Here is a 19,203-nt window from a genome sequence, read left to right on the forward strand (position 1 = left end):
ATTTCTCTCCTCTCGTAACTCCCCTGGCACTGCACCACTTCACCCCTAATTATATACCATCTGTCACATAGAGTTCCCTAATTGTTTCTTGTATATTAGCCTTTTCTTCCCCACTCGACTGTAAAATTCTTTGGAAGTACCCATACTTTTTGTGAAACCCAACAAAACTAGGCAGAAACATAGGCTTGCAAATGTAGACTTAGCATTACACTTTCACTGGCTGGCTAATTTACTTTGCTTTTCTGGCTTTTCTTTATTATCAACCCTTAAAAACAGATAAAAGTATTAAGTTTATGAGATTTATTTTATTTACTTTTTGAAACAGGGTCGTGCTCTGTTGTTCAGGCTAGAGTACAGTGGCGTGGTCATAGCTCATCACAGCCTCAACCTCCAGGCTCAAATGAGCCTCCCACATCAGCGTCCCCCTCCCCCGCCCCAAGTAGCTGGGACTATAGGTGCACACCACCACAACTGGATACCTTTATTTATTTATTTATTTATTTATTTATTTAGTAAAGACAGGGACTCACCGTGTTGCCCAGACTGGCCTCAAACTTCTGGGCTCAAGCGATCCTCCCACCTCGGCCTCCCAAAGTGTTGGGACTACAGGTGTGAACTACCATACCCAGCCAGTTTATGCTATTCAAAACCAGCATTAGGGGAGATATTCCACCAACATAACCTAAGCAACAACTCTGTTTCAAGATCTGTACTCCAAGCATCTCCTACATTATCTTTTAAACCCTTCAGCAGCCTCCATAAGGGGGATGTTATTATCCCAGTTACAGGAAAGAGGAACCTGGTCCTACCGGTGGTGAGTAATTTCACCAATGCCATTACAGGTTGATGAATGAAGGAAGGTTTTAAAAGATCTGTCCCAAAAACCCCTATTAGCCTCCCTCTAATGTGGGGACTGAGGTGCCAAGATTCAAATTGTCCTCAAAGCAACCTTTATAAAAAATGTTATCATAACAGAGAAAATTTGAAATTCTATTAAAAAGGCATTTTAAAAAGATGAATTGATGACCATGTTCATGGATAGAATTACAGTAAGACAGAAACTTTTACAATATTAGACAGAAAAATCATATTATATATTCAATGCAACGCCCATCATACTTTCCTAAGTTTGTTGAGAACTTAATAAGCATTGGAAGTATAAAGTAAAGCATTGGAAGTAAAAGCATATGGAAGTATAAAGATCCACAGATAACCAAGTCAAAGTCTAAAGAAAAGTAGGGGCTCACTCTGCCATATAAAACACACTGCAAAGCTATAATAAACAAAATGTGGGTGTGGGCATAGAAACAGACAGATGACTGGTATCAGTATGTTGCATGTAATGGGGACAGTTTCAGTTTTGGGTGATAAAAAATGTTCTGGAAATGCATAGTGGTGACAACAGTGTAAATGTACTTAATGCCACTGAATTATACACTTAAAATGGTTACATGATAAATTTTATGTTATGTGTATGTTATCATAATTTTAAAAGATTTTTAAAAATCAATATGTTGAATGAAAGGAGCCAGACACAAAACGGTACTATAGTGTATGGTCTATTTATATAAAATTCTAGAAAACACAAACTAATCTACAGTGACAGCATATCAGTGGTTGCTTAAGTCTGGGGACAAAGGGATGGATGGATTACAAAGGGGTGCGAGGGCAATTTTGGGGTGATGAAAATGCTCTGTATCTTCATTGTGATGGTTTCACAGATATGTACATCTGTCAAAAGTAATCAAGCTGTACATTTTGAATGGATTTAGTTTACACACATAAGTTACAACTCTTATTTTTATTTATTTATTTATGAGACAGGGTCTCACTCTGTCACCCAGGATGGAGTGCAGTGATGCAGTCTGGGCTCACTGCAAACTCTGCCTCCTGAGCTCAAGCAATCCTCCTATCTCAGCCTCCTGAGTAGGTAGGACTACACCAATTAACCAGGCTAACTTTTGTATTTTTTGTTCAGACAGGGTATTGACCAGGCTGTTCTTGAACTCCTGGGCTCAAGAAATCCACCTGCCTCAGCCTCCCAAAATGCTGAGATTACAGGTGTGAGCCACTGTGCCTGGCACTGGCTTTTTTTTTTTTTTTTTTTTTTTTTGGTAGAGTGTAGAGGACTACGTGCTTGCAAACGAGACGTTCCCGGTAAGCCCTGCTCTTGCAAACGAAGCAGGGCGTTCCCGATAAGTCCTGCTCTTGCAAAGAAGCAGGGCATTCCTTCCCTGCAAACAGGGAGAACAAAGGAGCCAGCTGCTAACAGCAGACCCTGGGGGCTTGTTTATGTGTAAATATCTTGAAAATCCAGAAAGTCAGGGAAAGGTCAGAAAAACAACAATGTGTCTTGTGACTTGGCAACATTCCACAAACAACTGTATAAAATAAAGCAGAGCTCGCCATTCGAGGCAGCCGCCATGTTTGTCTTGTCTTGTGTTGTCTTGTGTGTTCATTCCTTTGTTTAGGAAACATGCGGACCCCAACAGTAGAGACAGGGTCCTTCTATGTTGCCCAGGCTGGTCTTGAACTCCTGGACTCAAACAATCCTCCCACCTCAGCCTCCCAAAGTGCTGGGATTATAGCCATGCGCCACCATGCCCAGCCTTAATAACTCCTAATAAAGTTGAAAAAGTAAACTAATGTGTGTATGTGGGGACCTGAGGTATGATAAAAGTGGCTCCACAAAACTATATGAAGGAAAGAATACATTGTTTAATAGATGATTTAGGAAAACTATCTCACAAAATGGAAAGGAAAAAAATAATGTGAGATTCCTATGTTTTCCCATATACAAAGATGAACCTCAAAGAGAATAAAGCCCTCAATGTGAAAGGTAAAACTGGAAAGCTGACAGAATACAGAATATCTTCGTAATCTTGGGGTAAGGAAGAACATCTTAAGACTCTTAAAGTGCAACCTAAGGCAAAAATTAATGGATTGTGGCTATATTAAAACTAAAAATGTCTCAAAGTTACCATTGATAAAGTTGATAAACAGATGACAGGATGGGATTAACATCTAGAATATATCAAAAAAAGTCTGCAAATCAACACATTAGGAAAAGCAAGTATGGCTAGTCAAATAAATTATAATCACTGACGAATATATTAAAAGAGTTCAAATTCACTAAGAAATCATATCAGTTCACAAAAAAAAAATGAGATCCCACTTTATGGCCACCAAACATTGGTAAAACTAGAAAGCTGGTTAATAACAAACTTGAGCAAGAACATGGGGAATCAGGAACCCTTGTGCACTGATGTGGAGTAGAAAGCAGCTGAGCAAGTCTGCAGAGTAATTTAGCAGTGTTTAGTAAAAACAGATTGTTTGTGCACCATTACTCAGCCATCCCTCTCCTAAGTATATACCCTTAGAGCAGTGGTTCTCAAACTTTCCCATGTATCAGAATCTCCAGCCTGGGCATGCTGAAGCACAGTTTAGGGTTTCTGATTCAGGAAGTCTAGAATGTTGGGACCCAAGAATCTGCATTTCTAACAGTTCACAGTTGATGCCGATGCTGCCAGGTGTGGACCATACTTTGAGAACCACTACCCTAGGGATATTCTCAACCCGATCATTAAGAAAATGCACACAGACCCAGCTACTCAGGAGGCTGAGGTAGGAGAATCTCTCGAGCCCAGGAGGCGGAGGCTGCAGTGAGCCAAGATCGCGCCACTGCACACCTGCCTGGGCGAGAGAGCAAGGCACTGTCTCAGAAAAAAAAACAAAAAAGGAAAAGAAAAAAAGAAAGAAAATGCATACAGGATGTTTGCTAGTGGTAGCAGGAGTAGAGGTGAGTTAAGCATCTACCATTAGGGAAATGGGTACGTAAAAGTAGGAGACACACAAAAGACCAGCCCTACAAAGCAGCAGTCAAGGCAATGCACTAGATAAACCTACACTAACAGGGATCTCACAAATAAAATGTTAAGGTTCTTTTGACTTTTATGAATGCCTGCAAATTTCCATAATAAAAGCTCTAGCGTTGAATAAAAAAAGAATGAAATCTATAGCATAGAACCACTTATGTAAACTAAAAACAAACAAAATAACTCAACATCTTTAACAAGGATACAGACATATACAAGAACATATCCTGCACTGGAGAGAAGGCTCCTCTGGGGGAGAGGGGCCTGGGGTGGGGTGGGGTGGGGTGGGGTGGGGTGGGGTGGGGTGGGGTGGGAGGGGAATGAAGGAGAAAAACATAGAACAAGCAAGGGGCTTTTTTGCACAGTGAGGATCCTGTGCCAAGAACTGGAATGTGAGCTCAGCTCTCAGCACCAGGAGTCTAAAAGGTAAATCACCCAAATTCTCTAAATCTCCACTCACCTGCATTTACCTATAATGGTTGCTTCAGTTAAAGTCCCCGTGGCTTTACATCATTAAGGGGGCAGATCAGCTTGTCACTGAGAGTGGAAGGGAATCTTTCTCAATACCAGCTTGGGGTGATTTCAGGTCCCCAAAATCAAACCTGCTACTGAGCCCTGGATTTTCCTTTTGACATATTAGTTTAAAATGACACTAGTGCTCTTGGCTTTTGGCAGAGTGTGTGTGTCTGTTTCTCCGTGTCTTTCTCTTTGCTGTCTGTGTGAGTCTCTGTGTCTGTGGATCTGTGTGCGACTGCATGTGTGTGTTGTGTTTATCTGTGGAGACTGAGGACTGGGAGAATAGCAAAGCATTCCAGCGGAGCCTGAACCACACTTACTCATCATCACCATTCAATGCAGCTTTACTGAATCCCGGAAGTCACAGTTATAAAACCAAGCTACCTTCCTGGGGCTCCGCCCACCCTTCTCTCCCTTTCTTCACTCTCTCCTCCCCAACATCCAATGCTGCCTCCCAACTCCCACATCCAAGTGGGCTGATCCAAAATAAGGTCCTCTTGTGACTGGGTAGCTTAATGGAGGTAACAACCTTTACAGGGATGCTCTTGGAGAGAAGAAATAGCCATTTATATTCCTGACCAGAAGCCTTTAATAGGAAAGCCAAAAATCTTGAAGCCCAGGATGTCATAAAAGTTCTTCCAGAAGAGACTGTTATGGTTATAGCTACCATCCAAAAAAGGCAAAGCCATCTATAACATGTTATACCCCCACAAGGACACAAGGGCCACAGCTCTTTCCAAGAGCCACTGAATAGTTTGCCATATGAAGTGGTGGGAAAGTGTATGTGGCAATCAAAAAATAAAAATCACCACTGATCAAATTTGTGTAAGAAAATGCAACAGATTCTTCTGACAGGATTGCTCTAAAAAGCAAGCTCATGCCAAGAAAGTACATCTTTAGGGGAAGAAGAAATACCTAAACAATTGGAGGAAGGAACAGATAGTGATGGTAAAGGGCAGAATGAACTGGCAGCACACTCATGCCTCCCTCCTAAAGACCAGGGCATTGATCCCTGTGTGCAAACAATCCAGAACTTTTATTCCCAAAATGCTCTTTCAGCTTTTCTATAGCAGCATTTTTCAGAGTTTTCCTGAAATGTTATGTATAAAATGAAGTTTTGTAAGTTGAAGCACATTTGACATGCAACAGGAGCACTTTTTAGTTAAAAAAAAAAAAAAAAAAATTCTGCCAGGTGCAGTGGCGCACACCTGTAATTCCAGCACTTTGAGAGGCCAAGGCGGTAGGATCACTTGAGCCCAGGAGTTTGGGACCAGCCTGGGCAACATAGCAAAACCCATGTCTACAAAAAGTAGCTGGGCTTGATGGTGCGTGCCTGTAGTCCCAGCTACTTGGGAGGCTGAGGTAAGAGAATCACCTGAGCCTGTAGAGTTCAAGGCAGCAGTGAGCCGAGATTGTACCACTGCACTCCATCCTGGGCGACAGAACAAAACCCTGTCTCAAAAGAAAAACAAACAAAACTGATGGCTATACTTAGGAGTCAGGAATCCGTTTGGTTTTCATGACATATGTTAACAAAGCACACCATTTTTCCAGCTGAAATGTAGGATCTGCCACAAGTTTGAAAATTAATAAATTTAACCAGAAAAGTAAAAGAATCAAGTTTTCAAGCTAAAATTGAATGTCTATGGTCAACACAGGCAATCATGTCTTATGAAAACATAAACATTCTTTAAATGTCAATGTGCAAAGGCATTGATGCATATATTTTATTCTAACCATATTAATACAGACTTTAAAATAGTTGATGAACATGGTGAATACTGGTGAACTCTTCTGTTATGAAGAATTTTTTTAAATTTCAGCTGCAGAGGCATGTATTGAGTGCTAAGACATTGTGCAAGATGCTAGAAATCCTCCAGTGAGTAAGATACTGGTTTAATAACCGTGTCCCTCTGATGTCAATTTAATACATCTCTGGAGTTAATGTCTTTTATTAAAAAGTTTCCAGATATTTCAAATAGCTCACTATCATCACCGAAGAATTGCAGAAATATATCTTATTATTTTACTAAAAACATAAATTTCTATTCTGTGAAGCAGAAATGGAAGGAAAGGCCACTTCACTGCTTTACATATCACTATCACTTTCTGCAGAATAACTACTTAAACTGCATGGCGGCAGTGGCCACCACCCTGCTACCCAGCAGGTCACAGAGATGGAGAGACTCAAAAACATGCTATATATTGCTGTATATTTTAAGAGGCGCAGTAAGGAAACTCGAAAAACCAGGGCCTCCAGAGCTAAACAGGAAGCAAGATAAGGCAAGTGAGCTGCCACAGGCAGAAGGCAGCTCCTGGAGGTTCCCCCAAAGCTGGCGCCTCCGACAGCAGGCACAGGCTGCTGCTTGCTTGCTTGCTTGCTTCTTTGCTTGGCCACGGCATGTCTTCAGAGCTGGAAAGCTGCCACCTGCTGAATCACCAAACATCCCTGGGCTTCCCTTGGAGCACTGACCAGACAGGCACCCATCCCCCGCTGCCTTAGCCCGTGGACATTTCACACCCCGACCAATGAAACGCCCCGCCCTCTCCCCTTCTGCACAGGCCAAAACAGCCACCAACCCCGTTCCATCTGGGCAGCTCTAGGCAACTCCCATCGCCTTCCTACGTCACCAGTCCCACTCCTCTCCTTCGGCCCACTCAGTACCCCCTGAATGTTCAACCCCCAGTGCCAGGAAGCGTGGGGAGTTCACAGTACAGCACATCAGACATTCGCCACTTCCACATCCAGGGAACCAACCAGAAACATCCCCAAACCTGAAAGCAAAATAACCTGTCCAAACAGCTTTAAAGGTCCAGGAAGGTAAATGTCAAGGGAACTAAAATAGTCGACAGGCCCCAGAACATAGAAAATAAACTTCCCTTTCAGAAAGCAGCCTTCACTTGGTTTCGCAAGCGTGTACCGCTGAAGTCTGTACTGTTTGAAGGTGAAAAGAAACATCTGAGAAGCACCTGCCTGGATTCTCTTCGCTCCCTCCGGCCATGACAACCCTCCTCCCGATTTCTACTTCGCGGCACCAAAGAGGAAAGCAGCATTCACCAGAACGCTCCAGGCTGAATCCGTTAGCTGGACTATGGCACTCTACCCGGCTCACGGGAGGATGCCACAAGCCCGAGTTCGGGTTAAGACGGTGGGAGAGGCAGCCGCTGCTGCCGCTGTTTTGCCCTTGACACGTCGCTGGGGGATAGCGCAGACCCCCTCTGTCACGGAAAAGCCGTGTCCTGGAGAGACTGTCCAGTTCTGGGCTGCGCCGATGCCCCTCCAGGCCTTGCCCCTAAACGTCCCCGCCCAGCGGGGGCAGCCCTGCGGGGTCTCAGAGCCGCCCGCGGGCCTGGGGGGCTGTTACGCGGCCTGGGGAGAAGCCCTCTCCTCGGGGAGGGGGAGTCCCACCTGTTTCGTCGTCAGGGGGCATCGAAGGGCCACTGTGGGGGGATCCCGAAACAGTGGGCGCCTGGCCGGCCGGCTGCGATCTGGCCCGAAGGTACCAACTGTCACACCGCCACCTAGGCTGTGGGGGTGGGGCCGTGATTGGAGCCGGCCCCTGGGGGGGGTCTCCGGACCCCCGGTGGGCCACTGCCCAAAGGCTCCTCGCCTCCCGAGCACCCCAATCCGACACTAGGCAGCCTTCCAGCCCGCACGCAGTAGCTCTTAAAAGATGCCCACTGACGCCTCCTCCTTCCTCCCCGCCCCAACTTAGCCGGGGAGCCACGCCGGCGGCCCGCCCCCTCCGAGCCCGGATCCCGGCCGCCGGACCTCCCTGCTGTGCCCACCCCCAAGGAGCAGCAGCTCTGGGGGAGTGCCCGCCAGGTACGCGCGCGGCACCGCGCGGGCTGCGCTCACGCCCCCTCGCCCCAGGGCAGCCTGCCCGCCGCTCCCCGGCATAAGGCCGGACCCGCGAGACAGGTGTCCGACCGGCCCCCGCGATGGCGAGGCCGGCTCTCTGTCCCGTCCCCACGACTCACTTGCACTGGAGTCGCGGCAGCAGCCGGAATTCCGCTCGCGGAGCCCCCTGCCGCGGAATGAAATCCGGGGCAGGGCAGCGTCGGGGCTCCGCACCCCAATCGCGCTCTCCGACCGGCTCCCTAGGCGCGAGGGAAGAGCAGTCTGCCCTAGCCAGTCCTTCTCACTCCCGACCTGCCCGCCGCCCGCCGCCCGCCGCCGCTGCCCCGCTGGTGCGAACGCTTCCGACTTAACACCGCGAGCCTCCCGGGCTGCCGAGCATGCCCAGTCCGCGGCCCGAGCCGGCCCGGCTTCCCGCGCCACGCGACTCCGCTCCTCCGGGTGTTCGAGGCGGCCGGGGTGGGCGGGACGGCCGGGCGGGGTCCGCAGGGGACTCCTCCCGGGACCGAGCGGGACCCCCGAACCAAGGGACAGTTGCGGTTTGGACCCCTTGAATTTTACTTTCAAGTAATGGGAAACGGAGAAGGCGGGCGCTTTCCCTAGCGTTTTTAGGGGCCCACTAAGTAAGGCCGAGCGGGAGTCAGGTTTTACAATCAGGGACGGTAAATCCCTTGGGGCAGGGCCGGAGACGGGAGCCGCTAGAGCTGGTCACAAATCAGGGAACGCAAACTCAGCTTGCTGGAAGCCAGGCACGAGTTTGCGAACTACTCCTGGATTCTCTTTCCCACCTAGCCCAAGGGCTGCGACACTTGGGATTAACGCCTGATGGATCATTCATAGGAAACGGCCGACCTGACTATTAGGCCCATTTTCAAACCTCTAACCATAGACTCATCTTCCTCCCACAACAAAAAATAAAGCCTCGGGCGACGCCTGGGAGCGTAAGGGAGGTGCAAGAGCTCTAACCGCCCGAGGTGAAAACTCCGGGTGCGTCAGAGCCGCCCCGCCCCGCTTGGGCCCCACCTCCCGCCGCCCCTCCGAGCTGCGGCGAAAACCCGGAGAGCGGCAAGGCCGGGGCCAGAGCCCGCGCATGCCCAGTAGCCCCACCTGGTGCGGGTCGCCCGAAGGTTTTCTTCTGCTCCCCGAGCGGAGCCCCAGCGGCCAAGTTAGGGTGGACAGCGGGGAGAGCTGACCTTCCCGCCCCGACGCCCGCCCTGCGTGGCCGGCCCGCGCCGCACCTCGGTGGCCTAGAGGTAGCCCAAGGCCGTCCCCCCCGCGGGGTCGGGGACTTGGCGAGCGGGGGAGGGGGCGCGCGACGGGCCCGGCGTGACACGTGACTGTCCGCGGCGCTCCGGGCAGCCATCTTCCGCCGGGCCATCGGGCCGCGGGCGCTCGGAACCGACCCGGGAGCTGCCGGGACGGGAGCGAACGCCGTCCTCCCCCGCCACGCCCTCCAGTCGGGCTCCGGGTGCCGTGGTCTGGCCTCCTTTCGGCACCTGCCTCCGCCTCGCCTTGGGGTACGGGAGTCCTGCACCGACTCCTGGCTTGCCCAGAGGACAGGTTCTCGCCCGGGCCAGAAGCAAACTGCGGCGAAATTGAGACAGCAGAACTCCGCTGGCGCAGGGCCCCAGCTTTTCCCCAGAGGCGGAAGTTGGCGAGGGAGTCCTCTTCCGTTATCCAGCGAGAGCTCTACTCCGGCTGCCTCCCGGTTCTAACCTAGTCCCTGCAGAGGAGTGATGTACCGGCAGGGACGTTGGACAGAGGCCGTGCTCTTCCCTGCGGCGCATACCCCGCGGCCCCTGCTGGTGGGCAGCTTCGATGGTGCTGATGTTCATAGTGAACATTTATTGAGGGCCTGCCTCCAGTCCCTTGGGTTTCCTGGTGTCTCGGGACCTGCCGCGTCACTGTCACCCTAGAATTTGTTAGAAATGCACGTTTTCGGCCCCACATAGACCTACAGAACCAGCAGCTGAGGGTGGGGTCCTGCAATCTGATTAACAAAGCCCTCCAGGTAGTTGTCATGGACGCCTCTATATTTCAGCTAAGCAGTCTATTTTAATAAGCTGGGCAGTGAAAATTTCCATGGTTTTCCCCAAAGCACAGTGAGGAGTCAGGGATTCAAAAAGAGGCAATCTGCCCCAATGTAGGCATTTTATTGCACCCTCCACTCCTGGCTCCTCTGGCTTTTTAGCCTTCAAGACATAGTACTGCTCTTCTCAGGAAAATTAGGAAGGGACATTTGTCACATACGTTTGTCAAGTACGGCTTTAAAATAACTGAAATTCAGTTCAACTGCATGTTTTGAGTATCTACTGGGGGCAAGGCTCTGAAGTATAGTAGCCCTACTTGGTTATTTTTGTCAGTTTGCACCTAAAAGGTGAAAGGAAGGCTTGCTTTCTTGTGATGTAAATTTTTTCAAACTAAGGGAGTGCCAGAAAACTGCTGGCTGGTTTCTCTCCCGTGTTGGTTTCTCTCCAGTGCTATCCAGAACGTGCTTTGGACTTCCTGAAACTCAAGTAAGCGTCTGGTCTTTGATGTACTTTAAAATGCACCCCACCTCTCGCTTGCAAGATAACTAAATTTTTCAAAATATTAATACTTCTTGAATGTAAATGGTGTGTCTAGGGTACTGGCATAATGTTTTTTCTAATTTTCTGTATGTTTGAAATGTTTCATAATAAAATCCTTTTAAATTTTTCATGAGTAATTTTAGGAGGAGATATGTAGCACATGGAAAAAAGCAAGGCATAGAAGTATTTCCACTTTAATTTCAGTTTCATAAAATAATTCAGAGAGGAAAAAGTCATAAATACACCATACATAAAAATAAAAGCATAAGGGCCGGGCGCGGTGGCTCAAGCCTGTAATCCCAGCACTTTGGGAGGCCGAGACGGGCGGATCACGAGGTCAGGAGATCGAGACCATCCTGGCGAACACGGTGAAACCCCGTCTCTACTAAAAAATACAAAAAACTAGCCGGGCGAGGTGGCGGGCGCCTGTAGTCCCAGCTACTCGGGAGACTAAGGCAGGAGAATGGCGTAAACCCGGGAGGCGGAGCTTGCAGTGAGCTGAGATCTGGCCACTGCACTCCAACCTGGGCGACAGAGCGAGACTCCGTCTCAAAAAAATAAAAAAATAAAAGCATAAATAAATACAGAAAGAAATCTAAAAAAAAATGACCATAGCAGTAAAAGTAAACTCTGAGTGAAGTGACTTTAAGAGCGTTGCCCCTCCTTGAAATTTTATTTAGTTATGGTCCGTAAGTCACTATTATTTGTAACCAAAAAAAATTTTTTTTAATAAAAATAATTCTCCCTCTTCAGTCCATCCAGTCCTAAAGAATTTTTATCAGTGCCCTTTTTTTTCTTCAGAGTCACTCTGTCACCCAGGCTGGAGTACAGTGGCACCATCACAGCTCCCTGCAGCCTTGACTTCTACAGCTCCAGTGATCCTCCACCCTCAGCCTCCTGAGTATCTGAGACCACAGGTGCAAGGCACCATGCCCGGCTAAATTTTATATTTTGGGCAGAGGGGGTTTCATCATGTTGCCCAAGCTGGTCTTGAACCCCTGAGCTCAAGTAATCCACTGGCCTCAGCTTCCCAAAGTGCTGAGGTTATAAGCATGAGCCACTGTGCCTGGCCTACCAGTGTATTTCTTAGGAAAAATTTAATAAACATCATATTGTTGGATTGCAAAATTTTTGGATTCTCAAGTACACAGAATATCATGAATTAGGTTGCTGTCAAGACAACTAGGAAACAAAAATGAATCACCTCCAAGTCACAATCTGTCATTAGAAATCATGTTAAAAATAATACTAAGAGCAAATACTGAGGCAAATGCTTCACTTGCCCGAACAGCTATTCTGAAGTAAGTGGTTTGGTTCCAAATGAATGACTTTTCTACCTTTAGAAGGTAAACTACCTGATTTAAAATGTGGTTTTACAGTATGGCGATTCCTCAAGGATCTAGAACTAGATGTACCATATGACCCAGCCATCCCATTACTGGGTATATACCCAAAGGATTATAAATTATGCTGCTATAAAGACACATGCACAAGTATGTTTATTGCAGCACTATTCACAATAGCAAAGATTCGGAATCAACCCAAATGTCCATCAGTGACAGATTGGATTAAGAAAATGTGGCACATATACACCATGGAATACTATGCAGCCATAAAAAAGGATGAGTTTGTGTCCTTTGTAGGGACATGGATGCAGCTGGAAACCATCATTCTTAGCAAACTATCACAAGAACAGAAAACCAAACACTGCATGTTCTCACTTATAGGTGGGAACTGAACAATGAGATCACTTGGACTCGGGAAGGGGAACATCACACACCGGGGCCTATCATGGGGAGGGGGGAGGGGGGAGGGATTGCATTGGGAGTTATACTTGATGTAAATGACGAGTTGATGGGTGCTGACGAGTTGATGGGTGCAGCACAGCAATATGGCACAAGTATACATATGTAACAAACCTGCATGTTATGCACATGTACCCTAAAACTTAAAGTATAATAATAATAAAAATATATATATTTAAAAAAATGTGGTTTTATTCAGTGGACCTTTCAGCAGTAGCCATCGCTCACCATTGAGAAGGCGGGCCTCTCCCACCACCTTAATTTTTGTAGGTCTATCTTTCACCCTCTAGCATACGTCTTACTAAGGCATCTAAAGTACTTGCTACTTCATGCTCATGGGATCCAATGATGATCACATAATGTCATCAACAGAGTGGGCCGGTGTGATGTTTTGTGGAATGTCAGAACAATCAAGATCACTTCAGACTATTATGGCAGTGAGCAGGAGAACTAATGGAGCCTGTAGCAACACTGGGAAGACATACTATTGGCCCTGTTGGGTAACAGCAAATCCCTTCTGATGGACCTTGCAAATTAGTATGGAGGAAAAGGCATTAGCAAGGTAAATAAGTGCATACCAAATGTCAGATCTTCCCCAGCTGCATACCAATGTGTTAATCTGCGCCAATAAAGGTACTACTTCATGGAGAGCAGCTGAAATTGGAGTCCCCATCTGATTACATTTATGACATTCCACAGTCATTCTTCAAGATTCATCTGTCTTCTGCACAGCCTAAACTGGTGAATTAAATAGGAGATGTTATAGGTATCACTACCAACAACCTGTAGTCAAAGTTCAGATAGTGCTCTGGAAGCAAGGAGGGTTTTGTTTCTATCCATGGAAATTTGTCTCAATGGGATCCAGAGCCACGTAGCCTAAGTAACAGGAAGCAAGACCTTAGGAGCCCCCGCTTAGCCCTTTAAACTCTTCTGGCCAACCTGGGTTCCAAACCAAGGCTAACCAAAAAAACTAGCCAAAGACAACAAAGGTCATTCCAAGTATTGGCCCCGAGGCTTAGATCTGATAATACTCAACGTTCTGTGCTCATTCCTGTGTTCCTGGCTAGGATTCCTGGCTTCAGTAACTGCTTGGCTTCTCCTATTCATTGACAAAAAATTGGAATTTATTTGAAGATACCAGAGTAGATCAGGGATGCAGCTGAGGCTCGGGATGAGATGGGAACCAGGAACTGGAGTATTGAAAGGAACCCAGAAAGTCTCCCTCTGTCTCCTCTGCATTTCTATTTATTCTCTCCCTGTGCTTTCTGGCTTTGCCTTCAGTTCCATGAAACGACCACTTGAGAGCTCCAAAGTTGTTACTCTCTTCCAGAGAGTAGCAAGAACAACCCTACCTATATTCATTAACCCTCTTGTCTAGTTGACTGCTATTCCCCCAGATTCCCACTGGTCACTTAATCTTACTAATATTTCAAGGTCCATCTCCAATTTCACCTTTTTTTTTTTGTATACAAATGATCATAACAGCTTTATTTATAATAGCCCCAAACTGGAAACAACCCAAGTGTCCATCAGTAGGTCAATGAATCCATTCAATGAAGTAGTACTCAGCAATGAAAAACACAAAAACGAAAACTCTTGACACATGCTACCACGTGAATGAATCTCAAAATAATTATACTGAGTAAAATAAGGCTGACCAAAAAACGGATACATATTGTATGATTCAATTTGCATAGAATTCTAGGACAGGCGAACTAATATTAGAGCAAAAGGGCACTTGGGGATGATGGGTCCGATTCTCACCCTGATCACGGTGATAGTTTTACACAGGGTATACATATGCCAACACACTGTATACTTTAGATATGTGCAGTTTATCGGGTGTCAAGTATACCTCAGTAAAGCTAAAATTAAAATATTAATGGGCTCCACATTCTGGAGACACTGGCAGTAGAACTATTATTTTCAGCTTGAAATATTTGGTAAAAGTGATTTGAACTTTAGCTTCACAGTTGTAGCAAGGAAACCAAAAGGTATAAACATTCACTGATGGAAAAACAATGTCATAAAGTCATCCCAGTATCTGTGGGGAGTTGGATACCAAAATCCTCAGATAGTCAAGTCCCTGATTTAAAAAAAGGTACAGTATTTGCGTATAACCTACCCATATCCTCCTGTATACTTTAAATCATCACTAGAGGCCGGGCGCGGTGGCTCAAGCCTGTAATCCCAGCACTTTGGGAGGCCGAGGCGGGCGGATCACGAGGTCAGGAGATCGAGACCATCCTGGCTAACACGGTGAAACCCCGTCTCTACTAAAAATACAAAAAGAAATTAGCCAGGCGTGGTGGCGGGCCCCTGTAGTCCCAGCTACTCCGGAGGCTGAGGCAGGAGAATGGCGTGAACCCGGGAGGCGGAGCTTGCAGTGAGCCGAGATCGCGCCACTGCACTCCAGCCTGGGCGACAGAGCGAGACTCCGTCTCGAAAAAAAAAAAAAAAAATCATCACTAGATTACTTATATGACCCAATACAATGTAATTGCTGTGGGAATAGTTGTTATACTGTATTCTGTAGAGAATAATAAGAAAAAAAAGTATACATGTTTGGTACAGATGCAATTTTTTCTTAAATATTTTTTATCTGTAGTTGGTTGATGTGGAACCCACAAATACAGCAGCAAGCTGACTGTATATACTAAGAAAAATTACAAAGTGAAAATGAGGAATTCTCATTTGCTAAATGAAACCAAATCTAACATATTTCTCAACAATGAATAAAACCACTTGAGAGTCAAATATTTGGTGTCTGACAGCCGTCTCTCTCCTGCATATTGCTGTGGTTTACAACAGTGGTGCCCTTGGGTTCAGAAACCTGAACTGTGGTCTTCAGTTGTTCCCCAAGCTCCTCTATCAGAGGCCCAGACACTCCAAGAGGCAAGTAACTTTCCTTGACTGGTATCAGACTCCTGGATGGCTGTGTTTGTGCATATTCCACCATCAACAATAAGAAGGGCACCACTTTCTTCAAGAAAGGGACCTTGCAAAGAACTGACTGTCTCAGATGGACTATCTTTGAGATCATCTTGTTCTGAATCTGAGTCTGAGTCTTCGTTTCCAGATGACACAGTGCTGTCTGAGTCCTCCGAATCACTTGCCTCAGAGCTGGAGCAAAGTTTCTGCTGCCCAGAAACTGAATGGGCTGCTTTTAATGCAGATTCTTCCTCCTGGACAAGAAGTGCTGCTGCTTCTAGTTCTTCCAGTTCTAACCCCAACTGGGCCTTTGTAAGGGAGACTTCCTTTAAGGCTTCTGCAAGAGCTGCCAACGTTTTGGATTTGACTTTCTGAATCCACGCACAGTAGTCTGAGATGTAGAGATCATTCAGTATATATGCTGGGTCGTTTTCCTGAAAAATGTTGTGAATATCCAGGAGACACTTTAAAACTGCACTTTTACCTAGTTGCAATATCTTTATAGTCTCCCCGTAGGCCTTCATCGCCAGTTTGAAATGGCGATAGAGTGGGTAACACAACACCCTTCTTCCAAAAGACACCATGATATCATGAACATTAGTCCAAGTCTCCAACCAGCATAGTGTTGGACTCAGTTTCCTGATATTCCATGCAGATTCAACATCCTTCTCTCTTTCAGTGACATGGGTTTCTTAGCAATATACCAGAAGGATATCAATCAAACTGTAGTACACTTGACGACAAGCTCTCTTGTCTAACAGATAAGATTTATTCACTTTGGGAGGCCGAGACGGGCGGATCACGAGGTCAGGAGATCGAGACCATCCTGGCGAACACGGTGAAACCCCATCTCTACTAAAAAATACAAAAAACTAGCCAGGCAAGGTGGCGGGCGTCTGTAGTCCCAGCTACTCGGGAGGCTGAGGCAGAGGAATGGCGTAAACCTGGGAGGCGGAGCTTGCAATGAGCTGAGATCCGGCCACTGCACTCCAGCCTGGGCAACATAACAAGACTCCGTCTGAAGAAAAAAAAACAAAGATTTATTGACAAATTCTTGTAGCTGATATTTCTCTTCTTCAGAAAAAGACACTAATGCAGCATGATTTTCTTGCTTCTGACTCTTTTCCAAAAAGGCTGTCGTTTTTTAATATCTGTTAGTCCACCAAGGATTATACTTCAAAATCTGTTCAACTGCCTCATCTTCAAAAAAGTCAGCTAGATAATGATCAGGATCAAACTTGGCCAGCTCAGCTGCGAGGTGCTTCTGTTTTCGTTCAGCTGCAGGGGTGAAATCTGGATCCTTAATAATGTCATTCAATTCATCCTGTAACTGCTAAAACACCCCTGATCATAAGTTTCTGACCCATAGTGGCACTGCGGATTCAAAGCACTTTCTGATACCTCTTCATAGGTGTCTGCTCAATTTCCGAATCAAACTCTTCATCGTCAACTACTTCCTCGGGAATCTCAAAGCACCTATTTCTTCCACAGGTGGTTTTGCTGTCCCGGATTTTCCTGGTGCCAGAAGAGCAACACATTTTCAGCCCCTCAAAATGCTGGCCAGGGGTTTCTTTGGGCAGGTGAATGGTAAAAATTCCTTTATCTGCATCATAGGACCTTTGCTCACTTCCATTTTCTGCAATTCTGCCAGGGGGGGTTAATTTGAGAAAGTACCGCTTGGCATACTAGAACTAGAAGTCAGACCCCTCGAAGTAGACGTTGAACTCAGAGATCCGGGCGTAGGGCATTCAGACTGCGATGGTCAGGAAGTCCGGCTCCTGGCTGAGGAGGTCGAACGCCAGGGTCAGCATCGCCACACTGGACTCAAGGGCCAGCGCGGCTCGCCCTCACTGCCGCGGCGGTCCCGCCACGCAACTCTCTCCACTTTCACCCTTTTAAAATAAAAGATGTCTGGGCCAGGCGCAGTGGCTCACGCCTGTAATCCCAACACTTTGGGAGGCAGAGGCGGGTGGATCCTGACCTGAGGTCAGGAGTTCGAGACCAGCCCCGCCAACATGGTGAAATCCCTACTCTACTAAAAATACAAACATCAGCCGGGCGTGGTGGTGGGCGCCTGTAATCCCAGCTACTCGGAAGGCTGAGGCAGGAGAATCCCTTGAACCCAGGAGGCAGAGGTTGCAATGAGCTGAGATCACGCCACTGCACTCCAGCCTAGGCGACAGAATGAGACTCTGCCTCAAAAAAATAAAAAAAAGTCTGCCTTCCAGGACACAGAAACCTCCTATACACACATTTTGGCACTTGATTATATTATGTCTTTTACAGTTCTCTGCATGTTTCTTGCACATAAGTCTTGATTTTTCGATTACATATTAAATTTCTATCAAGGATATATATTTAGTTTTCATCTTTCAGAGACCTAACATAGGACTTGGCACCAAGTAGCCCATAGTAAACAGTTATTGAACCGTAATGTATGATTTTCTTTTCTACTTTTCACTGGTATGTTTTTGTTTAAAAAGGGTAAACCACCAGGAATGGAAATGTCCTTGCTATGTTATCCTTCTTCTCTAATTAGCAACCACCCTTCACAATCTGCCTCATTACATTTAAAAAGGATTTTCAAATTAGACATTTATGCCTGGGCATTAACCAGGGACCGATGAATCAGTGCCATCAGCAGAACACTGCCCTGGCTGGCAGACATGGTACCATTGTCAAGACTTGTAATTTACTCCTGGCTTTTCAAATAGTCAATGTGTAACTCCAGGCAAGGTTTAATTATTTCCTAGTAAAATGGGAATAATATAACCCACCCCCACTTTGCTTCCCATGGGTATCGTGAGAATTAATTAGTTCTTTAATAAGAATATATGTCTATAAAATGTTTCATAGTTCATTAAAGGTATACATAAATGAAAACGTAAGATATTGCTCAATGTATTATGAATGTTAATTGTTGCTGTATTTAGTACAAAGTACATGTATTATATCAACAGTGGTAGTACACAAAATAACGAATACATGTTGGGTCAGCACCTCCTCCAATTACCATTTGCAAACAAGTCCTGGATGGCCAGAACTAATTGGAAGGTTGAGACAAAAATTATATCTCCCACACTAAAGAAGGGGAGATTGATATAGTGCACTCACCTAAATTTCGTAGTTCCTGCATGAACTCCTCAAAAGCTTCAAATCTAGGCCAGACTACAGGAAGAACAGCAGCAACTGAAGACTGGCACCTTTTCTGGAACCTCAGCAGCACCTTCCTTGTTTCATAAGATTTCGAAGAAGCATATCAAAATTCTTCCACCCATTCCTTCACAGTATAATAGGAGAAACCATCTTTCCTCTGTTGACACCTGGAAGAATGAGAGACCAACGCACTCCAGGACACAGCCAAAAAAATTCAGTGAAAGATTTGCTAAATCCTCTGCACTATGATCTAGACCAGGATTTCTCAACCCCAGCTCTGTGGACATTTGGGCCAGGTAATTGTTTGTTGCCAGAGGCCGTCCTGTACATCAAAAGGCGTTTAGCAGCATTCCTGGCCTCAAACAAATAGATGCCAGTAGCACCTCTCCCACCCACTTGTGACAGCCAAAGGTATCTCCAGACATTGCCAAATGTCCCCTGGTATGGGGGAATCATCCTCAGTTGAGAATCGCTGGTTTAGACAATGATCA

The 19,203-nt window shown here is 46.2% G+C and overlaps 1 protein-coding gene and 2 pseudogenes across 48 annotated transcripts in view; all 3 read right to left on the bottom strand.

Annotated features, from left to right (window-relative positions):
• The window catches only part of SGMS1 (sphingomyelin synthase 1), a 314,409-nt gene extending 304,491 nt beyond the window's left edge, over positions 1–9,918 (bottom strand). For 17 of the 48 annotated variants that reach the window (XM_028853371.2, XM_077945160.1, XM_077945141.1 and 14 more), the window contains exon 1: positions 8,373–8,623. The gene's annotated coding sequence lies outside the window, so the exon portion shown is untranslated. 48 annotated transcript variants of the gene reach the window in all.
• Positions 9,919–15,377: 5,459 nt separating this feature from the next.
• Positions 15,378–16,211, bottom strand: LOC144331444 (protein SHQ1 homolog pseudogene; annotated as a pseudogene).
• A 59-nt stretch (positions 16,212–16,270) lies between these two features.
• LOC704258 (protein SHQ1 homolog pseudogene) lies at positions 16,271–17,287 on the bottom strand (annotated as a pseudogene).
• Positions 17,288–19,203: the final 1,916 nt, after the last annotated feature.

The sequence above is a fragment of the Macaca mulatta genome, chromosome 9 (genome assembly GCF_049350105.2).
Source record: "Macaca mulatta isolate MMU2019108-1 chromosome 9, T2T-MMU8v2.0, whole genome shotgun sequence".
Classification (NCBI taxonomy): domain Eukaryota; kingdom Metazoa; phylum Chordata; class Mammalia; order Primates; family Cercopithecidae; genus Macaca; species Macaca mulatta.